General features: G+C 43.5%; 1 protein-coding gene across 1 annotated transcript in view; it reads left to right on the top strand.

Moving 5' to 3' along the window:
- The window catches only part of PLEKHM3 (pleckstrin homology domain containing M3), a 180314-nt gene that overhangs the window by 68008 nt on the left and 97107 nt on the right, over window positions 1–15199 (top strand). The gene's annotated exons all lie outside the window — the stretch shown is intronic.

The following is a 15199-nucleotide window of genomic DNA, read 5'->3' as shown; positions in this document are numbered from 1 at the left end:
TGTTGTTGAATAAATGAACAGACCAAACCAGCACGAAAAAGATTTGGTTGGTTCTGTTTCTGGGACAGCTCTCAGATCTTTCCTTTGCTTTCCACTTCCAATGCACTCCCCTGGTTCAGTCTCAGGACCATTATAGTATCCTTCTAACTAGTCCGTCACGCTTGGGTTTCTTTCCTCTCCAACTGAACCTTCACATCAGACAAATTATTAAAGCGCAAGTATGGAATTAAAGATCTGCCCCAATCTAACCCAGTATTTTGTTCTACTCTCTCAAACACAAATAATTATTTAATTCTCCCCTCAGTACATTCTGTTGTGGGAGTTAAATGGGTTTTTACAACTGCAGGGCTTAGACCATAGTGCCTGTTCACAGTAAATAATAAATACTATTATTACTAATACTGCTTCTTACCCTAGATTGTTCTTGTCTCTAGCTTTAAAAATCTTTGTTAAAAGAGTCCACTTAAAAGCCACCCCTGATGCTCTGTAACTGGAATCGGGCCCCTTCTCCTGCTACTCATTGTGTCCGGAGAGGGGTGAGCAAGAGGAAGTGGGTTGGAGAGCTAGTCTGGCACAGGGCCTGTGGTTTCTGGGTATGCGGTGCATACTTATCTGTGCATTTGTTGCATAAAAGTGGGTGGAGCGGGAGGCTCCCTAAGACTTCCTAAGAGCCAAGAATAAGACGATGATTCCTACAGAGCCTTAGAAGAGGTGCTATAATTTTTTGTTGTTGTCTTAGTTTCTGTATATTTATATAATCTCTGAGGTTGCCAAGCTCTCCAACCTGGCACAGAGAAAAGTACACAAGTAGCAAGCAGGTCTCATAGCTTTGGGAGGGGGGTGGTTTTGGGGGGAGTTAAGAACTTTTTTGGATTTATTTTAAAATATGACTGTTTAGTGAAATATGTCTAAGGTTTTCTGGGATGTCCATACTTCTTACAGCTGGACCATGCTTATTCATTCTGCCTTCTTCAGTGTCTATAAAAATAACCATTTAACAGAGGGGATTGCCCACCTCATGCTAAAATGACTGTCACCAGAAGCCATCTCTTACTTGTCTTTCACTTTTATACGGAATCTGACTTTTTAAAAACAAAATCAGTCAACAGTACCTTCAGCAACAATAAGCTTGTTCAAAAGCAGGATACTGAAGGTTTCCTTTGTTTCACCTGGGGAACCACCTCTAGAGTGGGGATAGGGGATAGTTTAGACAGTGCGAAGGACCTGCTGGGCACAACTAACCGTATAGAACCTTGATAGAAATTAAATGAGGGAGGAGTTGATGAGCAACAAGGGAACCGAAATAGAGCAAGGGAATCCAGTTCTTATCTAGTCGTAAAAGGCATTCTCTCCCTGCCTGGGTTTTACCTCCATATAAAAGTTGCCATTAATCTCCAGCAAGTAGGCCCAACATGCTGAAGACCTGTCAGTGCTGTATAAACAGAATAAAGCAAACTGTTAATATTGCTGTCGTGAGGAACCTGGAAACAGACTGATTAATCGTATGGGCGCTAGACCGCCAGGGAGCCAACTTTGGTCATTGCCTTATTAGGGAAGTCGCAGTTGGCTTTTAGGCCTGTCGTTACAATGACCGTCCGGTTTTTATCCTCACTGTTTTTGTTATTGTTGTTAAACGAACGCCTTGTTCTTGAACCCGAACTGCAAATCTTGACTGGCAGGGGTGATCAGTTTAGAAAAAGTCAGTGTCTTCCACGAAGTCTAAAATGTTTATAGTGCTGACAATTGACGGCCTCTGAGGACTCCCAGATGGTGACCCTGCTGGATCGGTTCAAGGTCTAGTTAACTTTTCACGAGAAGAATAATTTACAGTGTCCACATGTGGAGGTGCGTGAAGTACTCTGTGGAAAATCTTCGCACTGTCAGGATACATCCGGATGAGCAGCCGTTAAGGACGTGTTCAGGAGAGACCCCGGGAAGAGCTGGGAAGGGCCTCCGGCCTGCATGCCCCGCTGAACACAGGAACGGTGGGATCCAAGCGTAAATCAGAAGTCATAAATGGTCACCTCGGGGGCAGGTTTGCCCTCAGATGTTTTGTTTGGCCTTTCAGGGATGGTCCCACCAGGTTCTAAAGTTGCAAAATAGTAACAAATGTCTGACCTACTCAGTAGACATGAATTTGAGCAAACTCTGGGAGGTAGTGAAGAACAGCGAAGGCTGGTGGGCTGCAATCCATGGAGTTGCAAAGAGTGGGACGTGACTTAGACACTGAACAACAACAGCAAAAGCGAACATTTAAATAATTAGGCCTTTTCATGCTCTCACAAAATAAAGCTCTCTGGTTTCTCTTAGGAAATCAGAAGCTCTGAGTACACAAGTCTTCCCTCATTCCTGGCTTGTAGCAATCAGCATTACGTATTAGACTCTCCACTTTGCCTTAATCCCTGCCCCTCCTGTTATCTCCCTAAACCCGCTGACAGTTGGTACGTAATATGTTGCTGCCCTGCGTTTCTCATCCTCAGCCCATTTCACTTATTTGTGATGGTGAGATAATCATGATTTTATCAGTTAAAAAGTACCTTCCCATAAATATACTCTTTGGTCTTTACAACAGCCCTTCAAATAGGTAAGACATGGTATTTAGAAAGAATGGAAGGAACTATGACTCTGAGATGCTGCGTGACTTGCCTGAGGTGACAGAGCTAGCAAGGAGCAGAGCTCATACTCGGAACCAGGCTTTCTGATGCTCACATTGTTGCTGCTTTCCCAGGGGCATTTGCTGGTGGCAGTGATGTCCAGAAGTTTCTAGACTCTTCAGAGGAATAACCCCTTTTATTTCTCTTGAAGGACTTCATTGAGGTTGTCTAGGAGAGTGTGAAGGCAGCGAGGTGGCAGACAGTAATGTCTCTTGTGCGGAAAGGTCCAATTGCCGTACTCACTGCCAGCGCTGGGCTTGGAGAGCAAGGCATGGCTATTGGCTTAGCGCTAAAGAGCACACTTTCCTCTAGATTTGTGTTTACCAGACCTTTCTGTTGCATAGACCTGTAATTGTAGAGGTGTCTATAGGGTTATATTATCCATGTCTAAAATAAATATTACGATCTCTTTCTCACCATTTCATAAAAGAACATAATAACACACACACAAAAAAAAGTGAACAGCAATCAAACAGCTTTTTAAAGTCAAATAGATCTAAAATTCAATCTACTATTCTTTTTTTGGTCTCATTTTGCCTTGGATTGCTGAAAAACATTGCCAGAGCAATACCAGTTGTTTGGACTAGCTTTTCAGAAATCCTGAATTAAGTCATTTTCTCTTCTGAATGCTGAAGTGAAATTATCCAGTCCAAAGAAAGATATTACAGAAATCAATTGGTGGATGCCTGAGTGTTTCCCATTCTCTATCATTAACAGATGATTGGGGTTTGGGGTGCCTGGTGAATCCAAAGTTCCTATTGTGATAAATATTTAAAACTAGTTTCTCTCAACACTACTTGAAGCCAATAGGCAATGTTATAGCTGCCTTCCCAGTGACTTAGAGCACAAGTGTGATGGTTCTGGGGGAGCAGGTAGTCCTACTTGTTTGTTAAGTTCAGTTCTTTGCTTCGACCATTCTAAACCATTTGACAGTTTAACTTAGTATAAGTCACCTTTTGCTGTCTTCAGTCTCACATTTCATTTGAAATTATATCCAGTATTAGTTCTCACTGAAATACCAGCTTTATTGAACAGTGAAAAATTTCTATCATAAAACTCGGCATTTTTATTAACTTTGTCTAGCCTGCTGAGTGCCAGAAAAATATGAATGTGAATGTGTATGTGTGTCTATCCTGTCAGACTGTCCTTGCCTCCTCTTCCTTCAAGCAAAATTCAGCAGCTTGCTCAACTCTTAGAAACAGTCCCCAGAAATGTCATTTAATATACCAGATTTCCTTTCCCAATTCTTTGCTCCTTACCCCCAGGGAAAGCTGTCTGTCTGACTGCTGAGTTCACTAGACAGGCAGCTAAGTCCAAAGGTTGAAACATCCTTTGGGTGTCCACTAGCATCTCAAACTTAATGTGGTCAAAACTGAGCTAGTAGCCCCTCCCCCACTCCTGTTGCAAACTGCTTGGCTGCAGGGCCCCTCATCCGCCTTACTGGCACCTCCACCCATCCAGTTGTGCAGGCCAAACACCTTTCTCTCAGTTCTGAATCCAACCTGTCAACAAATCCTATCAGCGTCACCTTCAAAATAAATCCACTCAAATTGAAATCGTCATAAAACCATCACTTCCCCTGCTAACCCCTAGGTCCCAGCCACTGTCACTGTCCCCTGGATTATCGTGGTAACTGGTCTCCCCCTTCAGTCTGTTCTTAAGACTACAGTTAGAGTTAATGTGTACATTAGATGATGTCACCCCCGACTCAGACTACCTGATAGCTTCCCCTCTCTTCACCCAAGTGAAAGCCAAGGACGAATATGGCAGGTTCCCCATCCCCTCTCTGCCCTCATCCCCCGATACGTGCCCCCTCATTTACTCTGTTCCAGCCAGACCAGCCTTGTTTAGTCCTTGAGCACAGCACACAGGCTCCCACGTGAGTTTCTGTGCTTGTTTTCCTCTTCCCCAAGTAACTGCATAGCTGGCTTCCTTCTCTCCCTTAGATCCATATGCAGTCACCGTGTTCATGGGGCATCCTTGGCCACTTTATTTGAAATTGCGCCCAGCGCCCTCCCTGACACACACGCTTCATCTTTTTAGTCTCTGCTTATCACCACACAATGTAGTGTTTTATATTGTCTGTCTCCCTCTCTGGAGCCACACACATGGCTGTGGAGGTCATGCTTTTCTCAGCCTATATAGCCCTGCCCAGAGACCCTGTGCTCTCCACACTAGATGTAAGCTACGAAAGGTCATGGCTTTTTATCTGTTTTGTGGTCTTAGGCCCTGCTGTATCTCCAGAGCCTTGAACCATACTGTGTGTGTGTGACTGTGTGTGTTAGTCACCCAAGGCATGTCCGGTTCTTTGCGACCCCATGAACTATAGCCTGCCAGGCTCATCTGTCCTTGGAATTTTCCAGGCAAGAATACCGCAGTGGGTTGCCATTTCCTACTCCGGGTGATTTTCCCAACCCAGGAATCGAACCCAAGTCTCCTGCTTGGCAGATGGATTCTTTACCCCTGAGCCAAGGCTTCCCAGGTGATGCCAGTGGCAAAAAATCTGCCTGCCAATGCAGAGATGCCAGAGACTTGGGTTCAATCCCTGGGTCAGGAAGATCCCTTGGGGAAGGAAATGGCTACCCACTCCAGTATTCTTGCTTACAAAATTCTATGGACAGAGGAGCCTTGTGGGCTAGAGTCCATGGGGTCGTAAAGAGTTGGACATGACTTAGCAACTAAAACCACCAACAACAACACTGTACATACTACTTTTAACCCAATCATTTTGCTTAGTATATTGTGAACATCTTTTTATGCCAGCAAATATTTGTCTAAAGCATCATGAATCGCTGAGTGAAAATGGTATTTTGATGCATGAACATTCTGATGCACCCTCGATCTTAGAAGAAGTATGTGAGGATATTATTCAGTGTACCCAACAAAAGATTGCATGAAAGAGCTGAAAGAGATCATTTCATAGCAACAACTCCTCATCTCCCTACCTCCCAGTAAGTCAGACATATTAGGTAGAGGGATTATCTGCTACAGAGAGAAAAGATTGCATGCTCTTGTGACTTGAATACACATAATGTCTCCTCTGGCAGCCTCGTTCTTAAAACAGTCTACACAGACTTGACTTGCTGCGTCTCTGAACTGAAAATGAGGAGTGTCTATACCCAAAATCTAAGATGTAAATGTGCAGCCGATCATTAGCCAAAACTGGTTAATACTGAATTTTAGAAGGACGAGCCCATTTTAGGCACAATATTATCACTAAATTAGTCTCATTAAAGACCAGAGATTATTAGCACTTCAGATTTATATATAACACTTCTTTTAGCCCAGTTAAATGAACACAGCTCTTTATGTTCTCTGTAAGATTTAATATTGGCTAGACTTTGTGGCTAGTTTTTGAGTTAGCTAGTTAAAAGTGTCTTTGGGGCTTTCCTCTCAACAGATTAGCTATGTGAATCTATCAAGATTCAAAACCTACTAAAACACAAAACGTTACTTTGATAGTTTTTGAAAGCAGCTATTCTCAGTCTCCTTCAAGAATTCCTTTTCCCTTGAATGACTCGAAGAACCAAGGTTTTCAAGTCAGCTAAGTGCCTCATCTCCTGAGTCCCTCCCCTCACCTCGTTTTTCTCCAGAAATCTCATTCAGGAAATCATGTATATATGTGCTAGTATCAGCACTCTAAAAAGGAGCTGCAGACTGTCTGCAAAACCATCATACAAAACTAAAACATTAATAAACTTTGAGAAAGGAGCTCTGGCAAGTTATCTATTAATTTTACTATAATGTACACAGAACTTTTTATTTATCGAGAAATCCATAGCAAGTTAAAAAGTGATTTTATCTTATTCTGAGATTAAATGAAATCTGTAGATTGTAAAAAATCATTTTCTAAGAGATGACAGAAAAATAAAATGCATGGCAGAAAAAGTGTTATATTCTTGGAATCGTGGCATAACATAGGGATTTGAGCTAGGATCTGTAATGTGATAAAATCTGTCACTTTGATAATCAGATCCCAGAATAATAACAACCCAAATTTCTTCCTAAGTATTTCTACTCCAGGCTTTAGATCGAAGAAACTTAGGCACAGTTTCTGAATGAACACGTAAAAGAGACCCTTTTTTCCCATACCTATCTGCCAAGATATAATATCTGATGCAGTCTTGCTACTTTATCAACCAATGAGATTAGCAAAATGAAGTATCTCGAGAAATGATTGAAGCTTGTTTTCTTCCACATGGATGGCTATCGCAATATCTGCCTTTGATTTAAAATTGTTCTTCCATTAGCTGGGAGCATGGCTGGACATGAGAGTCCTGTCCATATCCAGTCTAATGTAACTATTTCGGGAACATCTGTAGCTCATATCAAGAACACCAAATTGCATCTCCCTGGGAATATTTCACTGTGCTTTTTGCTGATTTCGGCGTGGGTACGTGTGCCCTCCAAAGGAAAAATACTGCAACCCTTTCCATTCCATACAAATTACCTCACCTGGAGCACTGACTCTTGGAAAACACAGTAGTACTTCATGAATTAATGGTTTTCCTTTCTAAATTACTCCTTATGCACTTCTACACATAATCTTCCTTGAGATCCTTATGGTTTAGAATCAGAATTGGAGATTTTCCCTTGGTGTTGTCTTTTTTATTGTGTATACCTGTGTGTGTGTGTCTAAGAGAAAGAGAGTGATAGAGAGAGACAGAGATACATGTAGAAGAAGGGAGGGAGATGAGCCTGTTTTTTAACTTATTTATTTTTTAAATATTTATTTGGCTGCTCTGGGTCTTAGCTGTGGCATGTGGAATCTACTTCCTTGACTAGGGCTCACCCAGGCCCTTATATTGGAAGAGTGGAGTCTTAGCCATTGGACCACCAGAGTTCTAACTTATTTATTTTTAACTGGAGGATAATTGTCTTATATTACTGTGTTGGTTTGTGCCATATAGCAACATGAATCAGCCATGGGTATATGTATGTCCCCTCCCTCTTGGACCTCCCACTCACCTGCTACCCCATCCCACCCCTCTAGGTTGTCACAGAACACCAGTTTTAAGCTCCCTGCGTTATACAGCAAATTTTCACTGGCTATCTAATTTCATATATGCTAATGTATATGTTTCAATGCTGCTCTCTCCATTCGTCTCACCTGCTCCTTCCCCTCACCCTGTGTGAGATGAGTCTTTAAATCATATCTGTTACATGTGTTAAGATATTTTCATTTTAATCATTGGGTTTTTAATGCCACGTATGCAGCTCAAAGAACTGACCTTTAGGGATATGGCGATATTACTAAATCTATCAAATCCTGCAAAGGGTGTGCCTACTTCAGGGCCTGACTTAGTCCCTTTTCTTTCATGAGCATCAGGGCTCAGTGGAAACTGAGTTTAAGTCCTCAGGAATTAGTCAGGTTAAATGAGTCTTGATGTGTTTGACTCAGTGTCCTGGTACAAAATAGAAGAGGACTCCCTACTTGTTTTATATAGACTCCTGCCTTTGATTTCATAGGCCATTATTTCTGCATTTTTAACCCCAAGTGCCACCTATATAATATAAGAGATCTGAATCATTCATGACCTTTTTTCCCTTTTAATCTTTTCTCACTTTTCTCATTGGAACCATCTGTAAATGAAGCCTGACTTACCTGCTCAGTATGTCAGGAAGTTCTAAAGGTGATAAAATAGAAGTAGTTGGCGCGAGAAACAGTTGGGCTGGTTGGTTTTCATGATCCTTCAGCAGGTTTCTTCATTGTCCTTTGGTATCAGAGACCTTGACGGCGCCACCTGCCAGCGATGCAGGTTTCCCTCAGTCGGTGAGTGAGGCGGGGAGTTGACTCTCCTGCTCTTTGTCCTCTGGCTCTGGTGTCAGGACAGTTACGTTGGCGTGAGCAGGGCTGTCCTCATGCGGAGCCTGCTGGTGAAATTCTGCCTGACCTGATGACGACTAGGCCTGCAGTACAGCGAGATCACTTACTGCACAGAAAACCCTAAACACAGCTTCCTCATCAGAAACCAAGGGCCGCAGCCTCCTGCAGCTAAGAGGCCATTTACTAAAGCACTGCCAAGTCAGACAACCCTCCGTTGGTTTGTAGCTTTCCGTTCCTAGGATGTTGAAGTTGGAAGGGAACACTGGGGAAATTAGTGATTATGTTTTACAGAAAGTCTTAGTAGAAACTTCAAGCATTTCAGTGAAGAAAAGAGTGTGTATGTACATGCACCCTCACCCATGGCAAACGTTTATTTGGAAGAGCTCCTAGTGGGAGCTCCATGTCCCATTTCCTCTAGGCCTTTCCAGGCTCAAGAGCTCAGGCTCTCTTTTTCCCACTTCTCCATCAGTAGCTTCTGATTCTGCACTGGCTTCTTCAATATTAGCACGTGAATATGCCCAAGTGGCTTCCGTCTCTAAGAAAAGAATCCTTTCTTAGTCCTGCATCCTTCTGTAGCTATGGCCCAGTTTCTCTCCTTTAAAGTGAGTTTCTTAAAAGAGTAAGGGTTTCACAGCCCTTCGCCCCTCTGCAGTCTGGTGTCCTTCTTCCTCCTGAGGTCACTAATGAATTCCATTTTGCCAAGTCCAGCAGGCGCTTTTCAGGCCTTGTGAGTGTCTTTCCTGGGTTATCTGACCTCTCCGGGCCTCTGATGCTGTTGACCCTTTTTGTCCTTAAAACTCCCTCCTCCTTTGGCTTCCTGGATGTTGGCTCTTCTGCTTTTTCTCCTGTCAGACTGCTCCTTTGCAGCTTGCTTTCTGCAACTGTTCTTGCAATGGCACTGCTCTGCCGGCATCCAGTCTTTTCTGTCGCTCTAGTGTGTGCTGTCCTGGGTTGTTCCTCATTTTCATGTCTTCACCTGCAGGCGCACAGCTCTCCTCTCTGAATACGTGGATGACTCCACTTGGACATTCCACAGACAGTTCCAGACCTCTTCCCCGACAACTGAGCTTCCCTTTCTCCTCATGGGCAACTCCTCTTCCTTATTCCCTGTGTCAGTGAATGGAATTTCCATTTACCAGCTTCCATTTACCATGAGCAGTGCCAGGCTCCTTCCTGGCTTCCGTTTCCTGGTAGTCTTCATGGCATGTGGATGGTGCTGCAGAAATCTGTGTGTGGTAGGCTCCCTTTCTCTCCAACCCAAGGGCAACCATCTAAATTCTGTTCAGGCTCCCATCATTTCACAGCTAGTTTACCCCCAAAATTGTCCCATCTCTTTGGTCTCTTTCCCCTTCTGCTGTCAGTGAACTTTTATAGGCACAAAGAATGAGATTGAGCAAACTCCAGGAGATAGTGAAGGACAGGGAAGGCTGGTGTGCTGCAGTCCATGGGGTCAGATGCAACTTAGTGCCAACAGCAACAGCGCAGGCACAAATCTAATGCTGTCTTCCTCTTGCGTGAGGCACTCCTGTGGCACTCATCTCTTTGGGGGTAGGCTGTTCTCCAAGCATCTAAGCTCTCTCATATCTGGCTACACACTTTCCAAGCTCACACCTTGCAGTACCCTGGTTCCCAGCATGGGCACATACACACATGTACACATACAGAGCTTGTTCCCTGAAAGAATTATGCTTGTCCTGGCCTCTCTGCTCTTCCCCACGCTGCCCCCTCTACCTGGAATAGCTGCCCTTCCACTCCTTCATGTGGGTCCTGACGTGTTGGTTCTGAGGCTTTTCCTGAACAGGCTCCCTCACCCATGCACTCCATGCTGGAGCTGGAGTGATTCGCTTACTTGTCTGTTCATCTCACTTATTTGTAGGTATTAGGGGGAAAAAACTATGTCTTCTCTAAATTTCCTGTCCAGTGTGTACCCAGCACCTGCTTATTACAATGAAAATGTGTGCTGACTTTAGATTTTTCACCATGGTGGCAAGTCACTGAGGTCATAGGACTCAGCTTCATTTGCATTGAATTCCCGTGCCGTATGGTGATCACTAGTTGTTTTCTGACCAAAAAACTTCAATAACCATTCATTAAGCATATGAATAGTAAAATTATAAAGTCAGTGCTGCCATGGTTCTCAAGGAGGTGCCACACTTTGCCTCCCACATGTGAGCGGCTTCCCTAGCTCTCCCTGAAGTGGCTGTGTGCCCTGCAGAGCCCTGTGATGCTCGCCAAGCACACCTAGGGCCTGCGACTCTCCACCAGCTCTTCCATAACTTACCCCTGGGAGGCCCCACTTGTTCCATCCATACCCTAAAGAGCTCCCATCAGCTGGGCCGCCTCGTACACCGAAGCCGCCATGGAGGGAAGCCCTTGGCATCCTCCAAACAGGAAGTTGCCCTTGCTTTTCCTGGGCTTGGCTTTCATATCCTTATTTGCCCTGCACTTCCGCTGTGGACATCAGCCTAAAGAAAATATTCCAAGAAAGACAAACACTGTGTGATATCACTTATGTGTGGAATCTAAAAAATGCATCAAACTAGTGAGTATAACAAAGAAGAAGCGACCTGCAGATATGGAGAACGAACTCGTGGTTACCCTTTCGGGAGGTGGGCAACAATATAGGATGGGAGAATGGGAGGTCCAAACTATCAGATGTAAGACAGGCTCCAGGATGTACATGTACAAAACATGGGGAATATAGCCAGTATTTTGCAATAACTGTATCCTTCCAATTTTAGTATATGTGCTGCCAAAGCGAGCACTGCAGTAACTGTAAATGGAAGGTAACTTTTACAAACTGAATAAAAATTTTTAAAAAGAAGATATTCAGAAAATGTCTTACCAGTTGAGTCTGCCTTAAAGACATGGGCAGTAAGAAAGAGGAACAAGCTGATGGGGTTATCTGAGCCCGCCTTTGAAACCCTTTTCCCCTCTAAGCAGAAAAGCAAGTCCTTCCCTTTAAATAAATCTTTTTCTTCTTTTATGTACATTAAAAAGTGTTTATTTACATTAAAGAGACACATTTTAATGCCACGCTGTCTTCCCTCTCAAGAAATTTATTCTCATATTTGACTTCAATGCTTTCTTGATGTAATTTCCATCCTCATGGCGAAGAAAAGCTGACTGGCATTATCTGTCTTAAAAGTCTGTGTTTTTTATGGCCACCACTAAATCTCTTGGACACAACATCTCCTGCAAACACAATATGCTCAGTTCCTTTTTCTTTTCTGTGTATATTGCATTTTCCAGTTCTTTGAGTCATTAGGACGAAACTCTTGTAAATTATTAGTGTTAGACACTGAAGAGAGCCAAAGAGGAGACAGCAAATAACAGTGCTTCTGGAAGGGCTGAGAATTTCTTCCAGAGGGAAAGAGGAAATAAATATGTGAAATACATTTACACACAGAAACAACACATAGCTGACTTCAGCTGTATACAAATCGTGGTAAAGGAATATGAGAGATGACTGTGCCCAAAGTTGGTGAGTTATGGTGAGAAGAATGAGCAGTGTTTGGAGGCAATGAGGACCCACCTGGAGTGGAGAAAATAGAAATCCTCTTTGTTGCTCATCAGCTGTGTTCATTGAACGTATCCATCGCCAGCCCTTAGCACAACACCTGGCTCATTTCAGGCACTTGGTACTGTTTGTTGACTGGATCACCAACTGACGGTAGTACTCCAGTAAGGGTAAACCAGTGTGATTCCACTTGTAAACCTGTAATTAATTCTTATATCCTGTATACTCTCAGTTGTGGAAGTTTAAGGATTTTAGAGAAGAACTTGAAGTAGCAAAACATTAACGATACGCTACCCTGCTAGGGTTCATTTCAGTCACCTTCCTTCTAACATTTTCTCCAGCTGACCTTCATGCGTTCAAACCAACAGAAAAGGCAGGAGCTCACCTTGAAATGATTTTCCAGCCTACTTGTTCGGTTCACTCTGTCTTTTTTTCTCAGCTCTGCTGGCACATTGCTTTCATTTTATTTAAGGGACTTCATTACGAGGCAGTTGTCTCTGAAAAAGATAATTCCTGCTATTCAACCACACTCAAACGTCCTTTGTCCCCATATTAGATGACCGTATTCTGCTGCCCTGGTGACCCCACAGAAAGACTGCATCCTAGGTTTGCTTCTCTGCATATACATTTGGGTCTCAACTTGCAAGTGTTTATATATATTTTAAAATATCTAAATGTAATCTTGTATTCTGGATTAGGCCCTTGAGGAGAAAAAGAACATTAGTGAAACAATTGGTGAAATCTGAATAAGTTCTAATTTACATAATTGTTCATTTGTTCATTTTATCAATGAACCATGGCTCGAGGTTGTGTAAGATGAGGGGAAGCCGGGTAATGAGTATAAGGGCACAAACATTTCACAAAGGGAAATCAAGCACATGTGAACATCCTGGTTCTTTTCAAAGCAGTTTTTCAAGCATGAGAAAAATTGCAGACTACCAAAGTGTACTTCAGATACTTCTAGGCTTTGTAAGATAGACAAAACAACCCCTGTTCATACCAAGTCTCCTCCTATTCGGTTTCCTCCGAGGTCCACTCCCCTCCATTCCCAAAGCTTCTGTGCCGATGTCAGACATGCCCCTCGCTCTCCCACGTCTCTCAGCCCCACATCCCCGAGGGCCACACTTGCTGTCCCCTGCACAAGCACTTGCTGTTCAGCACAGATAAATCTCAGTGCTTTATCCCGTCCCCCAGCAGCCTGCCCTGTGTTGGCCAGTGACATCACCATCCTGACATCCCAGCTAAGTATTTCAGAATCACCTTCAGTTCCTTTCTCCTTTTCCACCCATTCCAAGTGTTGTCAGTCCTCCGAAAGGGTCTCTTGTGTCTATACACTCACCCATTTCCTTTCGCCTTGTGGTTACCCTAGGCCACAGGCACCTGGTCAGGACTGTCCCTGCCTGCCAGTCTTGCCATCCTCCCCACTGCCTTCAGGAAGTGAGCATGACCCAGCACATCAGTGTAAGTTTCCTTCTTTTAAAAAATAACAATTGGTCTATATTGCTGCTGGCCTAAACAGTAATAAACACCTACCCGGAAGAGAGCTGTATTATACAGCTAAATTAGACAGTCAGTTCATACCCACCTCTCTCCTTCCATCCTTATCTCCAGGCAAGCAGAGGAAGCACAGGCCTTTGGAGTCAGAAAGTCCTGGCCTTGAAGCCCAACTCTATGACCCTGGACAAATTAGTCTTTGCCTCTGAGCTTCAGTTTCCTCTTATGTAAAATGGAAGTGGTACCAACCACGTGGGGCTGTTGTGAGAGCTAAAAGGAGATGTTTATCGAGGGCCACACCCAAAGCAGGCTCTTCATTGTTAACCCTGTAGGGGCCATGAGGAACAGGTCTCTTGACGATCTCGGTACCCTATGTGTGTGAATTGAAAATGGACGTTGGTCATGTCTCCCGGGCCCGTGGTCTACCTTCTACAACAGGGGCCTCTCAGTAGGAAAGCTTCATCCCACATGGAGGGACTGAGCACTTTCCCTGCACAATTCCCAGCTGGGTGGGGACTGTGTGCTACTTCCTGTCACGTGTGCAGCCCCGAACCACTAGAGTAGAAGGGATCCCAGCCTCAGGAAGTGAATTCCATTCTTCAGAGTACAAGGACCATATCACTCAATAGTCTGTTCTCACTCTGTGGATGAAACAGGGATTTTCAGCAGAATTCTTCAGAATCTATCATTCTTCCCAGGAGAGAGCCAAACTATTAACACAAAATGCCTATTGGGGGCCTCCCTGCCAGGGGACTTTTTCTCGTTGGTTCAATGCCCTTTCTTTCTTCAGTGGCCTAGTACAGTAGCTGGCACATATCTGTGCTTAATCAGAATTGAATGGATAGAAAGATGAATGGAAGGATGAAGGATTTAATCTCTTGGATTTGTCCAGTAATGCACACTTAATTGAAAGACTGAATAATGAATTCCCCAATGAGCTAGGTATTAGACCAGTGATTCTAAACCTTGGCTGCTCTAGTCACCAGGAGAGTTTTTGTTTTAAGACTGATTTCTGGGTTCTACTGATTCCTATGCCCTATTATTTTCTGAAAGCTCCCAAATAATTCTAATAGACAGCCAAGGTGGGCACCTACCATGCTGGGCCAATCTAAAAGTATGTACCCCACGCATAGCTCTTACATCCAGTCACCATGTTGTAATTAACAGTTTATGATCTTTCCCTCACTTGACTCTATGCTCCTTGAGCTCTGATACTGGGACTGTCTAGTTCATAACCGTCTTCCTGTGCCTGGCACAGTGCTTGGCATATTGTAGATCATCATAAATGTTCGTTGAGATAGTTTCTTTCATTTGGGTGGTTCTATTCAATTTTCTTGTATCCTAAGGCAAAGACAGAAAATGCTAGCCACTGTGAGTTTTGTTTTATATGAGTGTGTGTGTATGTGTGTGTGTGTGTGTGTGCACTGTTTTCTAGCCATCTATGCTTTGGTATCTATATACTTGTCCCTAATTCATTTTTTTTTTTTCCATGTTCACTCACTGTCACTTTTCCAGATGCTGTGAACTGACAGCATCCAAAGATATTGGACTTTATCAGGGAGCCTCAACTTGAAATATTTTGTCCTATTATTTCTATCCATACCTGGTCTCCAAAGCTCATCCCTATACATATAAGAGGATAGTTCATTAATGTGAGGTCTGGCACCACTATCCTCATTAATGAAAGCCACAGGAGCCTCTAGA

Source organism: Capricornis sumatraensis, chromosome 3 (assembly GCF_032405125.1).
Source record: "Capricornis sumatraensis isolate serow.1 chromosome 3, serow.2, whole genome shotgun sequence".
NCBI classification, from domain to species: domain Eukaryota; kingdom Metazoa; phylum Chordata; class Mammalia; order Artiodactyla; family Bovidae; genus Capricornis; species Capricornis sumatraensis.
Note: the sequence above shows the minus strand (reverse complement) of the source record. Positions and strands in the feature narration are given on the sequence as shown.